The sequence below is a fragment of the Myxocyprinus asiaticus genome, chromosome 19 (genome assembly GCF_019703515.2).
Source record: "Myxocyprinus asiaticus isolate MX2 ecotype Aquarium Trade chromosome 19, UBuf_Myxa_2, whole genome shotgun sequence".
In the NCBI taxonomy this organism is placed as follows: domain Eukaryota; kingdom Metazoa; phylum Chordata; class Actinopteri; order Cypriniformes; family Catostomidae; genus Myxocyprinus; species Myxocyprinus asiaticus.
Window position 1 is genome coordinate 6,474,081 of NC_059362.1, and position 9,976 is coordinate 6,484,056.

A 9,976-nucleotide genomic window follows, 5' to 3' on the forward strand; every position below is an offset into this window, starting at 1 on the left:
ATCACATAGCCGAGTCGGACGGTCCGGGTCAGCCATCGAGACAGGTTGGAAAGCACGAGCCATGCGCCCAAACTCCGGGCAAGGGGGACCAAGGGAATGATCACGTCGGACGTACCGGCAGATGGGGCCTGCTGAGTCCAGAGAAATCGAAGCACTTACCTGGCTCCTTCTGCCCACAATAAGATTGGCCGAGGAGGGGGGAGGAGGAATCTCGTCCCCATAGTCCACTGGAACCAATCCCGTGTGGGCATGTTTGTGCCACAGCTGGGCGCACAGGGGCGGAGGGTCTGCCGCTGGAGCGCCATACCTGCCAAAATGGGACGGTGGACGTTGGTTGTGACGACGGCCATGCGTACCGGATATGTGACCCAGGAGACAAGGGAACCATTTGTTGTCAGGCTTTTGCAACAAAAGATTCTCCTCCCGGCCCTAGACCGAGGGATGGAGTGGTCTGTCGACCAGCCCCAGAGAAGTGGGTCTTCTCACCCCTGGGTCGCCCGTCTCGGGGGCGCTTCGAAAGCCTTCCTCGGGTGCTTAGTGGCCAGCTGCGAGACGGGTGGTGTCTGCTTTAATGCGGAGGGCTCCACGCTGGAGCCGGGCCACGGGGCGGACTGCGGCGGAGCCGGTGTTGTTGCTGCAGGAGGATGCCCTTGGCGACGAGCAGACAGGGTGTGGGGTCTTAAGCCGTGCTGGGGCAGGATATGTTGTAAAGCCTCTGTCTGCTTCTTCACCACCGAGAACTGCTTGGCAAAGTCCTCGATGGCATCGCCAAACAGGCCAACCTGGGATATGGGGGCGTCAAGGAACCATGCCATGTCCGCATCTCCCATCTCAACCAAGTTGAGCCAAAGGTGGCGCTCCTGGACCACCAGGGTGGACATCGCCTGCCCGAGAGACCGCGCCGTGACCTTCATCGCCCGGAGAGCGTGGTTGGTCGCCAAGAGCAGTTCCTGCATCAATCCCGGGTCAGAACTACCCTCGTGCAGTTCTTTTAGCGCCTTGGCTTGGTGTACTTGCATGGAGTGCAGGACGGAGGCGGCTTGTCCAGCAGCACCGCAGGCCACAGTCGTCAGGGACGACGTAAACCTACAGGCCCTGGACGGGAGCTTCGGCTGCCCGCACCAGGTGGCGGCGTTCTGCGGACACAAGTGCACCGTGAGCACCTTATCCACCTGGGGGATCACCGAATACCCCCTGGCTGCTCCACCATCGAGGGTAGTGAGAGCAGGGGAGCTGAAAGACCGGGACCGGGCAGTAAAATGTGCCTCCCACGATCTTGTCCTCATGCACTTCCAGGAAGAAAGGAATGGGGGAGGGGTGTGGCTGTGGGCGGCACCCCATGCCCAGGAACCGATCGTCGAGCCACGAGGGTTCAGGGGAGAGTGGAGGGTTCCACTCTAGCCCGACGCTCGCGGCCGCCCGGGAAAGCATGTCCGTTATTTCTGCATGGGCGTGAGACTGGGCGACCGTTCCCAAAGGAGGAAGCCCAGCCATATTTTCCGATTCAGGAAAATAGGGGCGGGACATTTCTAGCATTTAAATCAGAGTTAATATGTGCTGTAAATATACGTTGCTTAAATATAATTATTTACATTTTTTAAAATATACTTCTTTAAACAACTTGTGCTATTAAACTGTGAAAATAGTGTATGAACTTGTACTAGCCAAGTTAATTGAGGTGTCCTGTAATTAAACGCTGATGTGTCGGTTTGCCATTTGCCACTGCTCACCATTGTTTTTCTGTTGTTGGATTTTAGTCTTTGCCTTGACTTTGTGTCTTTGCTTCCTTGGATATTTTTTCATCACATACATTTTCTGGAATTATTCCTTCTTTGGGCTCATTTGGATTCATTTTTATTAAACTGCTTTCCTGTTTGGATTTACTACACAGACAGAGAAAGAGACAGACAAGTCGTGAAGCACATATGGAGAATGCAATTTCTCTGGGGTTGTTGCTTCGGAATTTGATGAAATTAAGGCTGAATTGGAACAACTGGAGAATCAAATTCATAAGTTATTGAAGAGGCAGTCCAAATTGCTAAAGAGGAATAAACTGCTTGAGGCTGTCCAGGATAAACCCTGTGGGTTCAGTACACCTGTCTGAGGTGCTAATGATGGCATGATTGCCCGGCGGATATTTCCGAAGGCGATATCTCCACAGCGGGCTGCAGTTCGAACAAGGTTGGCACAAATGTCTTTTACACCTGCACCCTCACCGGAGGGTCCTTGGATATTTCCAGCACTGCTGCAAAAATCGGATGATATCTCCTCCACCACCTCACCCAGTTTCCCCCAACTGCAGTCATCCTGGAGTGCGCAGATGTCCGAGTCTATCTGTCTTTAGCCAAGGAGCTGCCAAAGCTTCCCCATGATCCGCTACACAGTCTCTTCTGATGAGATACCCCCAGTTATTCCATATTACACCTCCTGAATCAAAACAACATGGTATAAAACATGGTATTTACATGGTAAAGTCATGCTGACATTTACTGCCTTTAACTTACATGTACATACACAATTAAAACTTACCAACTTGTTCATTGTTTGTTCACTGGATGACATAATGCAGCATAATAATGATCAATCCAAGCCGAATCATTGCCAGGAGAGGCCCAGACCAAGTGGCCTGATCTGGCCCAGCTGTGTTGAGCCAGAATCGGCACAGTGCTTTAATGGCATAACAAAACAATTTGAGGCAGCCAGCTGCGGGCAACACTCTGCCCGGATTGAACCTGCCCATGCCAACTCTGAACCGCCGGCACCGCTAGGCTGCCAAGCTCGGGCCGATTAGTACATGCTTTCTGGGCTCGAGTTTATTGTGTAGATGGTCTCTATCTAAACAGAAATGTTGCTTGCGTTTTATCAGATAACATCAGATGAAGAGTCAATGACTTATTAGTATGGTGTCTACATGTATGCTCCATAGTGACCAAAAAACCTAAGTAGAATGTCTCTCAACTTCAGAAAACTGTTTATCTAGAGATCTTTTCATTTCTTGTGTAATTACTATTTACTAAAAAAAGGTCAGTCATTTTTAATAATCTTATAGCAGTTAATACTTCTTTGAATTATTCTTTGCCAGCAGTCACCGCAAAGATGTCTCTTATAAATGTCAGATCATTGTCAAACAAGACGTTTATTCCAAATACTTTTAATGCATCCATGGATTTAGATTTCTTATTTCTAACAGAAACCTGGTTAAATCAGGAAGAGCATGGCCAACTTCGCGAAGTGTGTCCACCACAATATAATTATTTTAGTAAGCCTAGGCCAAATGGTCATTGGGTAGGTACTGCAGTGGTTTTTAAAGATCGTTTTATTTGCACTGAACAAAGTATTTGTGAATTTTCTTCCTTTGAAATCCTTCTGTTTAAAATATCAGGAAAAAAGCCTATACTTTATAGGGGCAGTGGTAGCTCAGTGGTTAAGGCTCTGGGTTACTGATCAGAAGGTCAGGGGTTCAAGCCCCAGCACCGCCAAGATGCCACTGTTGGGCCCTTGAGCAAGGCCCTTGACCCTATCTGCTCCAGGGGCGCCGTATCATGGCTGACCCTGCACTCTGACCCCAGCCTAGCTGGGATATGTGAAAAAGAAGAATTTCACTGTATATGTGCAAATGTATAATGTGTGATGAATAAAGATAAATTATAAATTATTATAAATTACTTTGTTGTGTGATATATTGTCTTCCAAATTATTATACACATTTTAGGGATGAACTGCCCTCTGATTTGGTTTTAAAATATGAAAAGATAATTATTGTAGGGGATTTTAATTTTCATGTAGACAGGGCTGATCATTTTGTGGTTAACAAATATTTAAACATTACACAGTCTTTTAATTTGGAGCAGCATGTACAGTTTCTGTTCCAACACATAATCAAGGTCATACATTAGATCTGATGTTTACTCTTGGATTAGTTCAGAGTAATCTGAATAGAGGAGACTTTTGTTTCAGATCATAAAAGCGGAAGAGTAATACAAATTGCTCCTATCGATCTCGTACTATAACTCCAGAAATTGTAGGCAGATTTTCATATATTTTTTCCGCTTCTTCTGATAACTGGGCTCATTATGCCAGCACAAACGATCAGTTAAAAGATTTCAATTATTTGTGTGTATGGGGAGTCACGTGACGCCATGTGAGGAGCGGACGTGTAAACGGCGAGCTCTGTGCACTTTGCTAATTTTGTATTATTTTTATGTTATAATCCGGTAAGATTTGATACACCCTGCTATGCATCTGTCCTTTGAAGTCAACATGGCAAAGGATTCAAAATCCTCAGGCTCTGGAGATATTGGGGGACACTTGTGTGCTCAGGCTGAGACCTCTGACTGGCCCATAGGCCAGGGACTCGGTTTGGACGGTGCGGCGGGAGAGATCCAGCGTCAACTGGCGAGCATGTCTGTGATGCTGATGAAGGTTGTTGCTGACTTGGAGGATCTCGCTGTAATACGTTGATCGATTATGGCGATTGAAATGAAATTCTCTGACTTGGTTATAAGATTGTCGGAGGTCGAGATACGGATTGATTATCTGGAGTCATCAGAGAGGGAATTAACTGCTAATCCATTAGCAACCAAGATAGATGCGGAACGCATTTTGGAAAAACTGGTGACTTTCATATGGCCCCCAGGTGGGCTGTCTCGCTGTACATACTCTTGGCTGTCTTAGGAAGCTGGGTGCCATTTTTGTTTCTTTTTGTGTTGGTTCTGCCTAGCGGCTGGAGTATGTTTTGTGGAATAACACTCCTTCAAGAAACATTTTGCATCGAGGAAGGGACGCTTTTACACTGAAGTTCCTGGCCAAAGTGAGAATAGATACTAAGGATGGCCAAAAATATTTACCTGCCCACAACAAGCGATGTCTTTCATAAAACCAATAGACTGAGGAAGTCATGGTGTGATTCTTATGTGCCTCCAAGTGGGCTGTCTCACTGAATATACTCTTGACCGTCCAAGGAAGCTGGGCGCCTTTTTTGATTCTTTTTGTGCTGGTTCCGCCTAGCAGCTGGAGTTTGTTCTGTGGAATAACACTCCTTCGGGACAGTTGTGGATGAATCTGCTCGTTCTTTGTGTTTATGCCTCCTATTGGATGGAGTGTGTTTCGTGGAGTATTTTTTGCAGGACATTGGAATGATTACGTCATTTGCTGCACTTATGAAACAGCCGGCTCGCTGAACATTCGTTTGACTGTCCGAGGAAACTGAACAGCTTTATTTTTTATTTTTTTATTTTTTTGTGCTGGTTCTGCTAGCAGCTTGAATTTGTTTTGTGGAGGAACACACCTTCGAGACAGTTTTGTGAATGAATCTACATGTTCTTTGTGTTTGTTCTTCCTATTGGCTGGAGTTTGTATTATAGATTATCTTTTGTTGTGTAATTCTGTCACACAAAATTTGTATAGAAGCACCGGACTTGAGCAGTCCGATGGCAAAGTTGTCACGGGGACTCTCACATGTGTACACTGACTTTCTGAGTTTTGAGGGATGGATGCCGGTTGCCGCTGTCATGCGCGGGGTTAATGTGCACGTTTTTTTTTTATTCTGTTTGTTTGGTTCGGGGGGAATTTCGGGGTTTGATTGTTGCACTATTGGGGAATGTGGTCTTTATAATTTTATTTTTGACCCATTTTTTCGAATATGTCAAAATGTCAAATGTTAATATGAGTGGATTATCTCTCTCCACATGGAATGTGAATGGGTTGGGGCACCCCATAAAAAGAAGGAAGGTTATTTCTTTTCTTAAACGTAAGAAATATGATATTGTGTTTCTTCAACGCATCTTTCCCTGCAGGAAGCTGAAAAATTTGGGAAGATATGGGGTGGACATGTTTTCTTTAGTGCTGGCTCAAGTAAGAGCAGGGGGGTCATTACACTGATAAGTAAACATCTACAATTTAAATGTCTCAAACAGATTAAAGATAAATTAGGAAGAGTCATTATTGTTTTAGCAGAAATTCAGGGGCAAAGGTTGATTTTGGCTAATATTTACACACCCAACTTTGATGATCAGGGCTTTTTTATAGATCTTGAAGGGATGTTGCAAGCCGCTGGCACCCCTCATAATATAATATTGGGAGGAGACTTTAATCTTTTGATGGACTCAGTCCATGATCATAGTGAAGCAAAAGTGTGTAAGGCCCCTAGAGCAACATTGACGCTTCACAGGACGTGTAGAAATCTTGGTCTTACAGATATTTAGTGACTTTTGAACCCATCTGGTAGGGACTATACAGTTTTTCATCGGCCCATAAGATTTATTCTAGAATAGTTTTTTTATTATATCTAAGTCCCTCATTTCATCTGTTGTTGATTGCTCAATTGGAAACATCTTAGTCTCAGATCATGCCCTGGTGAGTTTAGAGGTGTTGCCAAATATGGAGAAAAATAAATCATATAGTTGGCGCTTTAATGTATCCCTTTTGCAAAATCCTGATTTCCAACAAATGTTAAAGGCTGAAATCAATGTTTATATGGAGACCAACTGGTCCTCAGTATCCTCTGTGGGCGTGGCTTGGGAGGCACTTAAGGCAGTTCTTAGGGGTCGGATCATACAGTATAATTCATTCATCAAAAAATCCAAAGAACGATAACTCGTGGAGTTAAAAGGGAATATTAAAAGTACTGAGACAGAACTGAAGTGCTGAATGTCATCTGATGGCCTCAGGGAATTGACCTGACTGAAATACAGATATAGTACTATTTTGTTGTGGAAAGTGGAGTTTTGGTTGTTCAGGGCAAGAAAGTCAAACTTTGAGTCAGGGGACAAAGCAGGGAAGCTTTTGGCTAGATATATAAAGCAGAGAGAGTCTTTTTCTACTATTCCCTCAGTGAAATCTGCTGGTGGTGAAATTTTTATTCGTAATGCTTTTAAAGAATTCTACCTTGATCACTATAGTTCTATGTCTTTGTCTACTGATGAGGATATTTGAAACTTTGTGGAACCATTAGATCTCGCTAAATTGAAAAAATTCCCTTGATTCTCAAAAAATTCCCAGCCTTTCTCTCTAAAAAAAATCCAGCACTGAGTCCCTTCTCTGTCTCTTTGCTAGCCCTGCATCAAGATGGCGGCGTTCTCGCCCTTCACCAAAGTGAAGTGGACACCGCTGAACCGGGGTGGGCGCCTGGCGAACTGAATCGTGTAGCCGAGTCGGATGGTCCTGGCCAACCACTGCGATGGGTTGGAAAGCGCTAGCCATGCGTCCAAGCTCCGGCCGAGGGGCACTAAGGGGACGATCGCATTTAATATACCTGTGGGTGGGAACTCGCGGCGGGAGGGAGCAGGGGATGCCATGTTGAGGAGCCTCGCTTCGTCTCGAACTCGTGGCTGCGCTGAGGGGTCCCTCGAAGCACTTACCTTGCTCCATGTACCTGGCGTCGAGGGGGTCTGCGACGGGGGAGGAGGGACTTTTTAACCATCCTCGTAGTCCGTCACAACCACCTGGCCGTGGGTGTGGTGCGACCAGACGCATGAAGGCGGGGGACCCGCGTTCGCGGCGTCTAAGTCGCAGGTGCTCAGTGCCCGGTTGCCATGATAACGGTGGTCGTAAACACTGTCTATGTGACCCAGGGAGAGAGGAAACTGCTCTTTTATTAAGAGTGTGGGTACCGCAGCCCATTCGGGGTGCGGCGAGCATAAACGAAATGGAAACCAAAGATTTACCTCCCGGCCCTCCACCGGGGGATGGAGTGGTCTGGATACCAGCTCCGGGTTTTCAGCAGACATCTCGCTCCCTGGGTGGTCCTCATGCCAGCCCGTGAGGCGGGGGGCATCAGCTTCCTGCGGGGGCTCTATGCTGGTGCCGAGAACTGGGCTCGGGCTGAGGCGGAGCTGCCTGGGCTTTCGCTGCCGCAGGGGGACACCCTCGGTGAGCAGACGGGATATGGGCAAGATGTGTTGTATAGCCTCCGTCTGCTTCCTCACCGCCGAGAACTGCTGGGCGAAGTCCTCGACGGTGTCGCTGAATAGGCGGATCTGGGATATGGGGGCGTTGAGAAAGCGAACCTTGTCCGCGTCCCTCATCTCGACCAGATTCAGCCACAGTGGCGTTCCTGGACCACGAGGGTGGACATAGCCTGCCTGAGTGTTCACGCCGTGACCTTTGTCGCCCAGAGGGTGAGGGCGGTCGCTGAGCACAGCTCCTGCATCACATCGGGATCAGGACTACCCACGTGCAGTTCCTTTAGTGCATTGACCTGGTGTACTTGAAGGAGGACCATGGCATACAGGGCAGAGGCGGCCTGACCAGTGGCGCTGTTAGCTTTGGCCGTCAGAGACTACGTTGTCCTACAGGCATTGGAAGGGAGTGCCGGGCGATCCCGCCAGGTGGCTGCGCTTTGTGGGCACAGGTGCACCGCAACCACCTTATCCACCTGAGGGACTTCCGTATACCCGTGGGCCACCCCGTCATCAAGGGTAATGTGAGCGGACGAGCTGAGAGGTCGGTTTCGGGCAGAAAAATGTGCCCTCCACGACCTCGTCAGCTCATCGTGCACTTCCGGGAAGAAAGGGACCAGCCTATTTGTTCTGCTCTCTTGGGCGGGGCCTAGGGTAAGATGGGGTAGTGTAGGCATTGATGTTTTTCTCTGTAGAGACGGTCATGACTTAATGGGCCTCCTAGTGACATCACGGAAGTAGAGAATGAGGTGTTTTTGCAGCTTGGTTTCAATAAATGCTTTTATTGCATTGGGGATTAAGTTTTGTGTTCTGAAATTTACAGTATGTTTTATAGTAGAATTAACTCTTGTGACAAAATATCAAGTAAAATTTTATTCTTTATGATATGACCCCTTTAATTCCTAAAGTGGTGGTAGGAAAACAGCATTTGTGTAAAAATGCTCATAAAAATGCTCCGATACCAAAACCCGATACCATCTGACGTACGAATGTCATTATGTAAACATTCAGCGTGCATATTAAAATCACGTCATGTCATAGTGAGATTATTAAACAGCAAAAACTGCGATTTAATGTGATAAATATATAGTCTGTATGTGCAGCACTTTAAATGTAAGTGCTTGTGAATGTGTGGAGCCAGTGTTGTGTTGACATTAAGACACAAAGTGCTCATACCTTTTAGAGCTTGTTGGCTCATATGTGCATCGCACACTCTGTTTGTTGCAGATGACAGCAGGCAGAGCGCTAATTCACTTTTTAGCGTGAGTCATATACAGACTACATGTTTATTTAATTAAATAGCAGCCTTTTGCGGTTTAATAATCACTTTGAGTCATGTAGTGACTGGCTTTTCCAGAATGGGAAGCTGCCATCATTACGTCAGAGCTCCTTGGTCAAAACAACACAGAAACACTTAAAAATAAAAATGGTAATTCTAAAAAAAAAATGGTGTCAGGACATCCCTGGTTTACATGACATTTCAGAACATTGCTTCCTGCAAAAACCTTTGAATAAACTGTTTACTTAGGTGCATGTAAACTGGTCCATTGTAAGTTCAATCCCTTAGAAAACTTATCCTCAAAGAAAACTTCTCTTCAACAAGCCACATGAGCAGAATGAGTTATGTTTGATGAAACCACCAACCCTAATAATGATGCTTGCCTTAGCAAACACCCATAACTTCTGATGCATACAGATAGTCTGTAAGATAGTTGAAGTCTTAAAAAGGGCATGCTGTGATTCAGCGTGTTCTCCTCTGACCATGCCTATGAGTCATTCTCCAACAATATTTTCCATTCTGTCCTACTCGTGTGCTCTCGTGTTGTGTAAGAGGCACGCCTTTTAAATTCCCTGTGGTGAGATAAGATTTTTGGTGTAGACAGGAACCACACTCTGCAGTTCGGTTATGTAAGAGTGAAGGGTCTTTGGGGTTTGTTTACATGTTCCTTTCAGTTCTGAGGAGGTTCTGCTGCAGCAGAAAATTACGGATTGTGAAAACAACCTCAGTATAATGTTAGAAACGAGGCGTTAAATGAGCTCCAGCAGACGAGGGTGTGGCTGAGAAGAAAAACCTTTGT